At 31.1% G+C, this 17043-nt stretch overlaps 1 protein-coding gene across 1 annotated transcript in view; it reads right to left on the reverse strand.

The window, feature by feature from the left end:
* The window catches only part of LOC121383912 (sperm receptor for egg jelly-like), a 63022-nt gene extending 47003 nt beyond the window's left edge, over positions 1-16019 (reverse strand). The window contains exon 1 of the mRNA XM_041514010.1: positions 15940-16019. The gene's annotated coding sequence lies outside the window, so the exon portion shown is untranslated. The remainder of the gene's footprint in view (positions 1-15939) is intronic.
* Positions 16020-17043: the final 1024 nt, after the last annotated feature.

Raw genomic sequence — 17043 nt, forward strand, 5'->3', positions numbered from 1 at the left:
AAATTAAAGTTTCTTTTGTTTAGCAACACCACTAGAGCACAATGATTAATTATTCATTGGCTATTGGATGTTAATCTTTGACCAGTTATGGTGCACTGGTTGTAACAAGAACAAATCCAATTAGATGAATAGATCCACAGAGGTGCTTCGATCCTGTGACACAAGGACCTCAGGCGAGCAGCGACACAAGGACCTCAGGCGAGCAGTGACATGGACCTCATGCAAGCAGTAACATGAACCTCAGGCGAGCAGCGACACAAGGACCTCAGGCGAGCAGTGACATGAACCTCAGGCGAGCAGCGACACAAGGACCTCAGGCGAGCAGTGACATGGACCTCATGCGAGCAGCGACACAAGGACCTCAGGCGAGCAGCGACACATGAACCTCAGGCGAGTAGTGACACAAGGACCTCAGGCGAGCAGTGACACATGGACCTCATGCGAGCAGTGACATGAACCTCAGGCGAGCAGCGACACAAGGACCTCAGGCGAGCAGCAACATGGACCTCATGCGAGCAGTGTCACATGGACCTCAGGCGAGCAGTGACATGGACCTCATACGAGCAGCGATGCAAGGACCTCAGGCGAGCAGCGACACAAGGACCTCAGGCGAGCAGTGACAGAAGGACCTCAGGCCAGCAGTGACACATGGACCTCAGGCCAGCAGTGACACAAGGACCTCAGGCGAGCAGTGACTCATGGACCTCATGCGAGCAGTGACATGAACCTCAGGCGAGCAGTGACACAAGGACCTCAGGCGAGCAGTGACACATGGACCTCAGGTGAGCAGTGACACAAGGACCTCAGGCGAGCAGCGACACAAGGACCTCAGGCAAGCAGTGACATGAACCTCAGGCGAGCAGTGAGACAAGGACCTCAGGCGAGCAGTGACAAATGGACCTCAGGTGAGCAGTGACACAAGGACCTCAGGCGAGCAGCGACACAAGGACCTCAGGCGAGCAGTGACAGAAGGACCTCAGGCCAGCAGTGACACATGGACCTCAGGCCAGCAGCGACACAAGGACCTCAGGCGAGCAGTGACACATGGACCTCATGCGAGCAGTGACATGAACCTCAGGCGAGCAGTGACACAAGGACCTCAGGCGAGCAGTGACACATGGACCTCAGGTGAGCAGTGACACAAGGACCTCAGGCGAGCAGCGACACAAGGACCTCAGGCAAGCAGTGACATGAACCTCAGGCGAGCAGTGAGACAAGGACCTCAGGCGAGCAGTGACAAATGGACCTCAGGTGAGCAGTGACACAAGGACCTCAGGCGAGCAGTGACACAAGGACCTCAGGCGAGCAGTGACACAAGGTCTTCAGGCGAGCAGTGACACAAGGACCTCAGGTGAGCAGTCAACCAACTGAGCTAATTCAAATCCTGCCCTTCAGTTTGTGAAACGCATGGAACTAATTATTATAACTATAATTGTTCTTGTATGAATGATTTGAAAATAAACATTGCAGCCAACAATATATTAATCAGACCACCCCCCCCCCAAAAAAAAAAAAAACAAGAAAAAAACCCAAAACAACAAAATAAAAAAGCAAAAAAACAACGAGAGAGACATAAGTTTTATTAGTAGTTTGTAATTTAAACCGTCCAACCACCAAAACTTCTAAATGACCCTTTGCACTATTAGTAATTAAAGTGATACACATCTACACCAAATATTAAAGATGTCCATTAAAGGATTTAATTGTTAAAGATAATTAGAAAAGGTTTAGATCACATTTTTGACATGAGGTTACATTCATGAGATTGAAGGTGTGCACTGCAACTTGGTGAACATCCATATCAAACATGAAAGCCATCCATCAAACAATTCAATGTTAAATGCAATCAGAGACACTAACAAGACATTAACCAAATTCTAAACGACCTTCCCCTTGTCCTGAGGTTACCTTCAATTGAAAGACTATATCTTAAAAGCAATTATAAAATGTTAACCAACATTAATGCATCTTAGCAATGTTTAAACTCAATGCATCACAAAATATTCCCAACAAAATAATAAAGTACCAATGTAAATAGGCCTGTCAATAATGTTTTAGTGGTGTTTGTCAAAATGACCTATGTCAATCAATTTGAGCCTGTCAATAATGTTTTAGTGGTGTTTGTCAAAATGACCTATGTCATTTGATCAAGTGGTGTTTGAGACCTGTCAATAATGTTTAATGTTTAGTAAAATCCTTTACTATCAATGTTTGAGCCCAATAATGTTTTAGTGGTGTTTTAATAATGTACAATTTATCAAAAATACATGTTGAAATAATGTTACTATTGTCCCTTAATAATGTACTATTACATATATGTAAAAATAATGTCACTATTGTCCTTTATTAATAATGTACTATTACATATACCCATAGAAATAATGTTACTATTGTCCTTTATTAATAATGTACTATTACATGTATATACCCATAGAAATAATGTTACTATTGTCCTTTATTAATAATGTACTATTACATGTATATACCCGTAAAAATAATGTCACTATTGTCCTTTATTAATAATGTACTATTACATGTATATACCTGTAGAAATAATGTTACTATTGTCCTTTATTAATAATGTACTATTACATGTATATACCCGTAAAAATAATGTCACTATTGTCCTTTATTAATAATGTACTATTACATATACCCATAGAAATAATGTTACTATTGTCCTTTATTAATAATGTACTATTACATGTATATACCCATAGAAATAATGTTACTATTGTCCTTTATTAATAATGTACTATTAAATATACCCGTAAATATAATGTTACTATTGTCCTTTATTAATAATGTACTATTACATGTATATACCCGTAGAAATAATGTTACTATTGTCCTTTATTAATAATGTACTATTAAATATACCCGTAAATATAATGTTACTATTGTCCTTTATTAATAATGTACTATTACATGTATATAGCCATAGAAATAATGTTACTATTGTCCTTTATTAATAATGTACTATATTACATGTATAGACCTGTAGAAATAATGTTACTATTGTCCTTTATTAATAATGTACTATTACATACTGATGTATACCCGTAGAAATAATGTTACTATTGTCCTTTATTAATAATGTACTATTAAATATACCCGTAAATATAATGTTACTATTGTACTTTATTAATAATGTACTATTAAATATACCCGTAAATATAATGTTACTATTGTCCTTTATTAATAATGTACTATTACATATACCCGTAGAAATAATGTTACTATTGTCCTTTATTAATAATGTACTATTACATATACCCGTAGAAATAATGTTACTATTGTCCTTTATTAATAATGTACTATTACATGTATATACCCATAGAAATAATGTCACTATTGTCCTTTATTAATAATGTACTATTACATATACCCGTAGAAATAATGTTACTATTGTCCTTTATTAATAATGTACTATTACATGTATATACCCGTTGAAATAATGTTACTATTGTCTTTTATAAATAATGTACTATTAAATATACCCGTAAATATAATGTTACTATTGTCCTTTATTAATAATGTACTATTACATATACCCATAGAAATAATGTCACTATTGTCCTTTATTAATAATGTACTATTACATATACCCATAGAAATAATGTTACTATTGTCCTTTATTAATAATGTACTATTACATATACCCGTAGAAATAATGTTACTATTGTCCTTTATTAATAATGTACTATTACATATACCCGTAGAAATAATGTTACTATTGTCCTTTATTAATAATGTACTATTACATGTATATACCCATAGAAATAATGTTACTATTGTCCTTTATTAATAATGTACTATTACATGTATATACCCGTTGAAATAATGTTACTATTGTCTTTTATTAATAATGTACTATTAAATATACCCGTAAATATAATGTTACTATTGTCCTTTATTAATAATGTACTATTACATGTATATACCCATAGAAATAATGTTACTATTGTCCTTTATTAATAATGTACTATTACATGTATATACCCATATTGAAATAATGTTACTATTGTCCTTTATTAATAATGTACTATTACATGTATATACCCATAGAAATAATGTTACTATTGTCTTTTATTAATAATGTACTATTAAATATACCCATAGAAATAATGTTACTATTGTCCTTTATTAATAATGTACTATTACATGTATATACCCGTAGAAATAATGTTACTATTGTCCTTTATTAATAATGTACTATTACATGTATATACCCATAGAAATAATGTTACTATTGTCCTTTATTAATAATGTACTATTAAATATACCCATAAATATAATGTTACTATTGTCCTTTATTAATAATGTACTATTACATATACCCATAGAAATAATGTTACTATTGTCCTTTATTAATAATGTACTATTACATGTATATACCCATAGAAATAATGTTACTATTGTCTTTTATTAATAATGTACTATTAAATATACCCGTAAATATAATGTTACTATTGTCCTTTATTAATAATGTACTATTACATGTATATACCCATAGAAATAATGTTACTATTGTCCTTTATTAATAATGTACTATTACATGTATATACCCATAGAAATAATGTTACTATTGTCCTTTATTAATAATGTACTATTACATATACCCATAGAAATAATGTTACTATTGTCCTTTATTAATAATGTACTATTACATATACCCGTAGAAATAATGTTACTATTGTCCTTTATTAATAATGTACTATTACATGTATATACCCGTAGAAATAATGTTACTATTGTCCTTTATTAATAATGTACTATTAAATATACCCGTAAATATAATGTTACTATTGTCCTTTATTAATAATGTACTATTACATATACCCGTAGAAATAATGTTACTATTGTCCTTTATTAATAATGTACTATTACATGTATATACCCATAGAAATGATGTTACTATTGTCCTTTATTAATAATGTACTATTACATATACCCATAGAAATAATGTTACTATTGTCCTTTATTAATAATGTACTATTAAATATATCCGTAAATATAATGTTACTATTGTCCTTTATTAATAATGTACTATTACATATACCCGTAAAAATGTTAATGTTACTATTGTACCTTTATTAATAATGTACTATTAATAATGTACTATTATATACCCATAGAAATAATGTTACTATTGTCCTTTATTAATAATGTACTATTACATATACCCGTAGAAATAATGTTACTATTGTCCTTTATTAATAATGTACTATTACATATACCCATAGAAATAATGTTACTATTACCAAAGAATTGTCTATTTATTAATAATGTACTATTAGGTATATACCCATAGAAATAATGTTACTATTGTCCTTTATTAATAATGTACTATTACATAATACCCGTATGAAATAATGTTACTATTGTCCTTTATTAATAATGTACTATTACATATACCCATAGAAATAATGTTACTATTGTCCTTTATTAATAATGTACTATTACATGTATATACCCATAGAAATAATGTTACTATTGTCCTTTATTAATAATGTACTATTACATATACCCATAGAAATAATGTTACTATTGTCCTTTATTAATAATGTACTATTACCTGTAAATATAATGTATACCCATATATAGAAATAATGTTACTATTGTCCTTTATTAATAATGTACTATTACATGTATATACCCATAGAAATAATGTTACTATTGTCCTTTATTAATAATGTACTATTACATGTATATACCCATAGAAATAATGTTACTATTGTCCTTTATTAATAATGTACTATTACATGTATATACCTGTAGAAATAATGTTACTATTGTCCTTTATTAATAATGTACTATTACATATACCCGTAGAAATAATGTTACTATTGTCCTTTATTAATAATGTACTATTACATGTATATACCCGTAGAAATAATGTTACTATTGTCCTTTATTAATAATGTACTATTACATGTATATACCCATAGAAATAATGTTACTATTGTCCTTTATTAATAATGTACTATTACATGTATATACCCATAGAAATAATGTTACTATTGTCCTTTATTAATAATGTACTATTACATATACCCATAGAAATAATGTTACTATTGTCCTTTATTAATAATGTACTATTACATGTATATACCCGTAGAAATAATGTTACTATTGTCCTTTATTAATAATGTACTATTACATATACCCATAGAAATAATGTTACTATTGTCCTTTATTAATAATGTACTATTACATATACCCATAGAAATAATATACTATTGAAATAATGTTACTATTGTCCTTTATTAATAATGTACTATTACATATATATACCCATAGAAATAATGTTACTATTGTCCTTTATTAATAATGTACTATTACATATACCCATAGAAATAATGTTACTATTGTCCTTTATTAATAATGTACTATTACATATATATACCCATAGAAATAATGTTACTATTGTCCTTTATTAATAATGTACTATTATGTATATACCCGTAGAAATAATGTTACTATTGTCCTTTATTAATAATGTACTATTAAATATACCCATAGAAATAATGTTACTATTGTCCTTTATTAATAATGTACTATTACATGTATATACCCATAGAAATAATGTTACTATTGTCCTTTATTAATAATGTACTATTATTGTCCTTTATTAATAATGTACTATTACATGTTTATATACCCGTAGAAATAATGTTACTATTGTCCTTTATTAATAATGTACTATTACATGTATATACCCATAGAAATAATGTTACTATTGTCCTTTATTAATAATGTACTATTACATGTATATACCCATAGAAATAATGTTACTATTGTCCTTTATTAATAATGTACTATTAAATATACCCATAGAAATAATGTTACTATTGTCCTTTATTAATAATGTACTATTACATATACCCATAGAAATAATGTTACTATTGTCCTTTATTAATAATGTACTATTAAATATATAGAAATAATACTATTGTCCTTTATTAATAATGTACTATTACATATACCCATAGAAATAATGTTACTATTGTCCTTTATTATGTACTATTAAATATACCCATAAATATAATGTTACTATTGTCCTTTATTAATAATGTACTATTGCATATACCCATAGAAATAATGTTACTATTGTCCTTTATTAATAATGTTACTATTGTCCTTTATTAATAATGTACTATTAAATATACCCGTAAATATAATGTTACTATTGTCCTTTATTAATAATGTACTATTACATATACCTATAGAAATAATGTTACTATTGTCCTTTATTAATAATGTACTATTACATGTATATACCCGTAGAAATAATGTCACTATTGTCCTTTATTAATAATGTACTATTACATATACCTGTAGAAATAATGTTACTATTGTCCTTTATTAATAATGTACTATTACATGTATATACCCATAGAAATAATGTCACTATTGTCCTTTATTAATAATGTACTATTACATATACCCATAGAAATAATGTTACTATTGTCCTTTATTAATAATGTACTATTACATATACCCATAGAAATAATGTTACTATTGTCCTTTATTAATAATGTACTATTACATGTATATACCCATAGAAATAATGTTACTATTGTCTTTTATTAATAATGTACTATTAAATATACCCTTTATTAATAATGTACTAAAATAATGTTACTATTGTCCTTTATTAATAATGTACTATTACATGTATATACCCATAGAAATAATGTTACTATTGTCCTTTATTAATAATGTACTATTACATATACCCATAGAAATAATGTTACTATTGTCCTTTATTAATAATGTACTATTAAATATACCCGTAAATATAATGTTACTATTGTCCTTTATTAATAATGTACTATTACATGTATATACCCATAGAAATAATGTTACTATTGTCCTTTATTAATAATGTACTATTACATATACCTGTAGAAATAATACCCTTTATTAATATGAAATAATGTTACTATTGTCCTTTATTAATAATGTACTATTAACATGTATATTACATATACCCATAGAAATAATGTTACTATTGTCCTTTATTAATAATGTACTATTACATATACCTGTAGAAATAATGTTACTATTGTCCTTTATTAATAATGTACTATTACATATACCTGTAGAAATAATGTTACTATTGTCCTTTATTAATAATGTACTATTACATGTACTATTACATATACCCATAGAAATAATGTTACTATTGTCCTTTATTAATAATGTACTATTACATGTATATACCCATAGAAATAATGTTACTATTGTCCTTTATTAATAATGTACTATTACATATACCCGTAAATATAATGTTACTATTGTCCTTTATTAATAATGTACTATTACATATACCTGTAAATATAATGTTACTATTGTCCTTTATTAATAATGTACTATTAAATATACCCGTAAATATAATGTTACTATTGTCCTTTATTAATAATGTACTATTACATATATATACCCATAGAAATAATGTTACTATTGTCCTTTATTAATAATGTACTACTACATATACCCATAGAAATAATGTTACTATTGTCCTTTATTAATAATGTACTATTACATGTATATACCCGTAGAAATAATGTCACTATTGTCCTTTATTAATAATGTACTATTACATATACCTGTAGAAATAATGTTACTATTGTCCTTTATTAATAATGTACTATTACATATACCCATAGAAATAATGTTACTATTGTCCTTTATTAATAATGTACTATTACATATACCCATAGAAATAATGTTACTATTGTCCTTTATTAATAATGTACTATTACATATACCCGTAAATATAATGTTACTATTGTCCTTTTTATTATATAATAATGTACTATTACATTTGTATAATACCCATAGAAATAATGTTACTATTGTCCTTTATTAATAATGTACTATTAAATATACCCGTAAATATAATGTTACTTTTATTTAAGTGTATGCTGTGATTTTACATGTTTTGCCGCCATATTAATACATGTAAGGAGGATAACTCTGGAAAGTACACTGGTTTTTATGTATGTCCCTATTGCTCCAGTGAACTGCAGATATCAGTCTAAGCTGAAGTTAATCACCAACAAAACATTGTTTGAACAACCATTAATGCCAGTGACCAGATTTCAAAATAAACTCAGGCAACAGGTAGTTAGTATTGTTGACATTTTTGCTATTAGTGATGACTGTTATTTTAACTAAGTGGACTGTTCTCTTGGCATGCGAGTGAGATCGCACGCCTTTTTGCATAACCAAAACCGTTCTAATGTCAAAAAAAAGGGTTATAAAAAACAAATGTGTCAAATTAACATATTTGAGTATAAATACAGGGCAAACTTCAACAATAAAACTTGTAAAATAATCCCCAAAACGGTAATATTTTTGGGTGAAATCTTTTTACCCTCTTATAAGTCGACCCCCCAAGTTATAAAATAATTTTTGGGTGAAAAAAATTCGACTTATAGGCGAAGATATACGGTACATAACTCTAACATTTTATAGTCAGTTATATTATTTATGTTACCATGGCAACAGCTGCAAATTTCAATATACTATATTTTCTTCAAAAATTATGAAAACTTTAATTAAAAGCTAATTTTTAAAACATTTTTAAGTCTATGCTGTAATTTATTAACCATACTGCTTGATGTAAAGACAAAATTAAGTCGACAACCGCGGTTTTTCTGAAAAATAGGCTCAGATGCGCATTTGGCTATCAATGCATTTTTTAAAAATTATGAACATAATTTCCAACATTAACTATTATACATTTCTGGTAATGTTATTAAAATCAGTTGACATTTCAGCATGAAATTTTACACACATATACTAAGAATATGCACCTACATAACGCTAACATTTTATAGTCAGTTATATTATTTATATTACCATGACAACAGCTGCAACTTTCAATATACCATTTGTTATTAATAATTATGAAAACTTTAATTTAAAATTAATATTTTGCTTTTAATTTAAGTCTATGGTGTGATCTATTAACCATACTACTCGATTTAGAAAAAGAATTAAGTAGACAGCCAATTTTGTTTTTGAATAATAGGGTCAAATGCACATACTACCATCAACGCATTTTTGTAACTTGTGGACATTGTGTTCAACATTACCTAGACACTAAAAATATGTATACTATCTCTATTACTTTATATATCTTTGTCAAATGACACAAGATTTAAAAAAAGGTATATGCCCTTTCACTTCCTGTCATTTTCAAATGAACACTATTAATTCTGTTACCATGGTAACCAATGCAAAAACAAGAACCGTTTCCCATATGAAATGTTTTAAATGAATTTATTTGAATATAAATCACTGTATAATGATGTAATAATAAGCTCCCAGCTGTTTACAAGAAAAGTGTGAAAATTGTGACCAATGTATAACAGAAAACAAATTTCTAAAAAAATTTCATTTTCAAGGACTGAGGAAAAACAACAATGTATAGTGACATAATTGTACTATGCCTGTAGAAAAGATATATGAAGCTTATTAATTCTGTTACCATGGTAACCAGTTCAAAACTATGTTACCATGGTACCCAGATCGAAACTGTTACCATGGTAACCAATGCAAACTATTGTTACCATGGTAAGGTATGTAAAACTGGAAACTATTTGCTGTGTGCATACAACTTTTGGGTCATAAGGTCAAAAGTAAAGGACACCAGTAATCAATAATTTGAGGGTACTTGAAAAATCCAGATCATAACTGCCACTACTAGGTGGCTATGGGGTTTGGAATCTTTTGAAATTGGACACTGCATTTCATGTACAAACTTTAAGCAGCAGCTATCTTACTATAATCGTTCTAAAAATTATTAAAACGTATCCATTAATTCCTAAGATTTTAGGGTACATCATTTTACCCTTCATACCCTCTGGCAGAATCCCTGAACACTGATATTAGAATAATAGAAATAGTAAAAAGTATTTTATGCATTTCAGTAATTTATTGTGACACAAGATACTTGCAATAGTGCTTCACAATTGTAAAAAAAAAAGAAGTAAAATGTCCATTCACCTAAAAAATGTTTTAAACCCAAAGAAACAAACATCAACATGTGAGCCCTAATTAAATATGTACCGTATACATGATGTGTATCCAGTGTTGAACACTTATGCATGATACAAAATAGATCTAAATGGTCACCCGAGTAAATTGCTGACCACAACTACCAAACACATGGAGTGTGGGGCACCCATTTTCCTTGGGGGATTAAAATTACCAAATTTATGGTTTTGGGTTTTACAAATAAAATTAGTTGGAAATGGTCTAGTATTTCTGAAGACATAATAGTTTAAATGCATTTGTTTATATGATAGATGGTTTAATGAATTTGTCTCCTACCTGAGGGGAGGGGGGACAGGGGACACAACATTAACGAAATTCGCAAAATTTATATTTGTATGGTATTCCTGGACACGACAATTGGCTTAATTTTCCTCTATTTGTGCCCCACCCTTAGGAGAGGGGTAGAATGACCGAATTCACAAGGAAATGGGTCACGGATATGCAATTTCTATATAACTATTGTGAACTCCATCCCCACCTAGGGAACATTCACAAGTTATATACACAGGTCATCTATTTGCCTTTATATATTATTTGAATACTATCCAGGTATAGCATTTCGGGCAAATGAGCTGGCCTAAAACCTTTTCACGATATATTTCCATCATTTTACTCTGACACAATATTAGTTGTAATCCATGTAAAAATATGTAGTGATTCATTTGCAACCATATATAGCTGTTCAGGGCTGTAACTAGGATTTAAACAATGAACCAATGAGCATGGAAGGTGCAAGACACCATTTTGCGGTCATTTCTGGGAGGTTACATACTTAAAACATCAGTATCAATAAACTATTTTTCTATTATTTTAACAACCCCCCCCCCCCCCCCCCCCCCCCCCACCAATGCATTCCTCCCACACCAGGGGCGGGACGCAGCCCAGTGGTAAAGCGCAGTTGGTTTGGGATTGATTCCCATCGGCGGGCTCACTGGGCTATTTCTCGTTCCAGCCAGTGCTCCATGACTGGTATATCAAAGGCCGTGGTATGTACTATCCTGTCTTTGGGATGGTGTATATAAAAGATGCCTTACTACTAATGTCTCTAAGACTACTAGTATGTAAAAATTACCAAATGTTTGACATCCAATAGCCGATGATTAATAAATCAGTGTGCTCTAGTGGTGTCGTTAAATAAAAAATAAAACACATACACCATTGCCTCTACCCGTTAGCTGAGGCCCTGTTGTTTGGCAGTAAAGCTAATATGAATAATTGTTGTTATCTAGATTCAGGGATTTTCGTTCAACTCTGGCAGAAATCTGCCTGCAACCCCAACAAAATGAGAGCCCGTACGCTTAGGCCTATGCCCAGGGCCGTAGCTAGGATTTTTTGTTTGGGGGGGGGGGGGGGGGGGGGGGGGGGGAGCAACTGAGTAGTTAATAGTCTAAAAACTCCTTAAACGGTTAAGAAGAGAATTTTCTTTAAGTTTCTATAATGCTTTCCAGAATCCCCTCCCCCCCCCCCCCCCCAAATTGTAGTTGGAACTAATTAACAACTTTTTGAGAAGTCAAAAACATGAAATGTTTATGCGTAATGCACAGTAGTCTGAGCGGACGTAGAAAATGTGCTCCCTACCACAATAGGTCACTTGAGATGTCACACAAGTAAATCTTGAAAACATTATTATCGGAATCATGAATTTATATTTGTGCAACTTCTTCTGACATGTTTATTGAGGGAGTGAAAGAAGAAGAAATCACTGGCCGTTGGTCCCGTGAAGTATTGTATCTGCGTCAAACGTCGATAATATAGGTCAACTAAACTTTGATGTTTTTGCGATTTTTCTTTGATATTTTTTATCAACAATATAGGATCGTTTTATGATATGTGATTATTACATCCTGAATACAACATTTTATTTGCATTAAATAATTTGTTTAACGATTTTTGAGACAAAAACAATGTTTCGGGTCGTTGCCTACACAACAGTGTCCGCCCTGCTAAAGTACGTGGATTTTTTTTCTTTTTAATTGTTATTTAAAAAAAAAAAAATTATCACCATATTTTTAAAATAAAAAACGTGATTACTTACTCTGAAACCATTATCCTACTGTAATTTTCACATTTTATATAGGTCCATATAGTTACCGCACGATTTTTTGGGGGTGTTGCGTAACACGAAAAAAGGACCGTGTCGATGTTCTAAAAAACGGTCGATAACTGTTGCATGGAAAAAAAAATTGGACCTCTCGGTGAGGGTGTGTATACCCCCAATGCATCCACACCAATTGGTACCGTACAGGCCTGATGTACTAATCATAAGCGTACGAGATCCCGTTTTGTTTTGTAGGGGTGGGAGAGGGAGAAGGGCAGGCTAATTTGTGCCCAAATTAAACGAAAATACCACCAACTAAAAAACTACATTTATTAGTTTTAGCGTTACTGCCAACCAGCTATATATAATATAGGGTTTTAAACGAAGCATTACACACTAGTATTGTGAGAGAAATGTTGGAACTACTAGTACATGATGAAAAGGTTTCAGGCCAACTCAATTTGCTCGAATGTCTCTGTCGTATTTGCCCAAAATTTAGATCTTGGTATTAATAAATTTATCAAAATACAATAGATCCAACACAACTATAGTTTACCTCGTGATGATTAATTTATCTTTATAACATTTGCAGGGAATGGGTCGCCTGCCCCCCCCCCCCCCCCCCCACCCCCTTTCCGGTCCCTGCTCGAGCAGATTAAAAAACCAAAACCAAATTCAATACATATCCCCTATAAACTTCGCTCTCCAGATGCCCCTACCTAAAATCCCAGCACACATGCCTGATTTTTTAAAAATTGTCATCCACCATACAAACATAATTACAAAACATTCACTGCTTATATACGCTAACTTATTCATAAAAAGCCATGCACGGCGCCTCTCTCCCCCCCCCCCCCCCCCCACACACACAATCCTTGGATCCACGACTGGTACAGTATAGTACATGCTTTAATCTATTTCAATAATAAAACAAAAAACCGGTGACGCCACATAATTATGTGTGACACGCAACGAGAATGTTTTGTGATTGGTTATTGAAAATAATGTAGGTCAAGGTAATCCCCAGACTAGTTCAGAAGATATTCTTAACCTATCCTTTGTAATTCATTTTTAAAAAATGAAAACAAATATATATCGACTCAGTAGTGATAAATACCAATGTGAATGTAATATGCCATGTTGGAAAGGAAAAAGGAAAAACTGGCAGAAAAACAACACACAACAAAACAACAACGAACACCGAGCACATGTTCGTATTCGATTATATAGTCGACGTAACTGTTCAAGCAAACATACATGTAGCTAGTTAGAATATTGTCTGCTGTAGTATAAGTAACCACGTTGTAATTATTAATGAAAACAGTTAGCAGCACATGCAAGCAATGTGTACTACTGCTGTCAAATTGTATGGCGGGAAATGTGCTGTCACATGACCTGTTGTTTATAAATAGAAATAGGGAAATGGCGCTTTTTGATGACTGTTTATGCCGTCGGATTACAACTATTTGATTGTGTTTGTACCTTTTTTTAGGCATTAAAAGTGAAACTTGTTCTATTTTAATGCAACTGTCATAATGTAGTTCATATATAATAGTATATTATGACAACTTTGTAGAGATAAAAGAAACCGCTACCAAAAAACAAGAAACAATAACAAACAATAGCACGCACCATTTGACTGGTATTTTTTGTTTGAAAAAAAACATAAGATGTACAACAACAATTTAGCAAATATTTGGATATGTCATTCTAAGACTATTTATTGACATTTTCTTATTTTGTTTTTGACAAAAATTTCAACAATTAATTTAGAAAACGATTTTTAAATGAAAACAATGCAAAGAGACGTCATTGTGATGACGCTTGACGTGTATACATGTCAACGGCAGGAAACGGGTTAATAATGTACTATTAAATATACCCGTAAATAATGTTACTATTGTCCTTTATTAATAATGTACTATTAAATATATCTGTAAATATAATGTTACTATTGTCCTATATTAATAATGTACTATTAAATATACCCGTAAATATACTTTTCATGATCTACTGAAACCCATCTAAACATTACACACATGGTCCAAATTGAGCACAATGTAAAAACTATGGTTTCCACGCGTTTGGATTGAGGAATCAAATGTGGATTGGGGGTGGAACGTATGTTTTATTCATAACCAAACAAGTTGATAATTCATCAGACTTTCTGATATGCTGCAATTTCATTTATAAGCACTTGAATTGGGAGTGGAACGTATGTTTTATTCACAATTAAACAAGTTGATGTTTCATCAGACTTTCTGATATGCTGCAATTTCATTTATAAGCACTTGGATTGGGGGTGGAACGTATGTTTTATTCACAATTAAACAAGTTGATGTTTCATCAGACTTTCTGATATGCTGCAATTTCATTTATAAGCACTTGAATTGGGGGTGGAACGTATGTTTTATTCACAATTAAACAAGTTGATGTTTCATCAGACTTTCTGATATGCTGCAATTTCATTTATAAGCACTTGGATTGGGGGTGGAATGTATGTTTTATTCACAATCAAACAAGTTGATGTTTCATCAGACTTTCTGATACGCTGCAATTTCATTTGGAAATGAAATACAGTTCAATTGTTTATATCTTTCCACGAAGCCAATTTGGAAAATTTATTTGGTGAAACATACGTTAAAAAATTACAACAGAAAAATAAAATACATGACTGCGATGAGGACTACGAGATGTCAACGAATTCCAACCGTGTTGGAAACTGAAATAACTTTATAATAACAAAGCACCTAATAAACATATTGAATAATGTGTACTTTTAAAATAATTATTTTGTAACTAGAAATAGTTTGATATAGTGTTCTTACTTGGCAATATTTCTGGCACTAACTTGACATTTCGTTATCTCCTTTAAAGAACTTGCTAGGCTGGTGGTCACAGTCAAAGCATCAGTCTGTGTGTAAATAATTTCAAAATATTGCAATAAGTCCAGCTGCCTCATAAGTGGTGTGCATTTCACAAGTATCAAGACAATTTAAGAATTCCACTAACTTTAGTGTCCTACCTACTATGAACATGTCTGTGTGTAAATAATTTCAAAGTATTGCAGTTAGTGGTGTGCATTCAAGAAAATTTTAGATGTCCAATAAATTAAATGTACCACCTACTAAATGCAAATTTGGTGTAATTTTTTTTAAATAATAATAATAAATAAATATTTAAAATTCATATATGTAACTAGAAACCAAGTTTGATTTATGTAGGATTTATAATTTGTGAGTAATGGAGCTAAACACAAAAGTTGATGCTGTCATAAAATTCAGTAATACCTCGATCTCTTCTTTTCACTTTGTAAAGGTGAGACACTAAATTCAGGTGATCTCATTATTATCACAATCAAACATGAATACACAAAAAACAAAGATTACATTTACAGTGTACTATACAAACATTGTGTTGGTGACAGGCCTCGAACATTAAGGGCCAATATTTTGTGACTGGATTAAGACAACACTTAAAAACTCAGTATAGCCCATGTTTATACACCGGGCTACATAACACACAGACATCCTTAACCCACACCCATAAGTTGGTGGGGTTTTTATGAGTTTTTTTGTATTCTTGGGTTATAGACGTTATGAAAACCATGGGAACATTTTGTTAACTTGGGTCTTGAATAAAATTACATCAATGGGTATATTCATTTCAGGGATGGGGCACAGATTACTGGTGACCATATGTACATTAGTAAATTGTTGCATATGAAAGGAAATTGATAGAATTGGTTTCTAGATCCTTTTTTCTTTTTCACATATGATCAGTGGTGGTTGACCTTTTTTTCATTCATTCGATCATCATCATGATTCATGGGGTTTTTTGGTGGGAGGGTGTGTGTGTGTGTGTGTGTGTTTCCCTCACTGGCCATCGGGCTCTTAACAATGTACATGTTTGGGAAATATATTGATGACTAC

This window comes from Gigantopelta aegis, chromosome 10, assembly GCF_016097555.1.
Source record: "Gigantopelta aegis isolate Gae_Host chromosome 10, Gae_host_genome, whole genome shotgun sequence".
Lineage (NCBI taxonomy): Eukaryota > Metazoa > Mollusca > Gastropoda > Neomphalida > Peltospiridae > Gigantopelta > Gigantopelta aegis.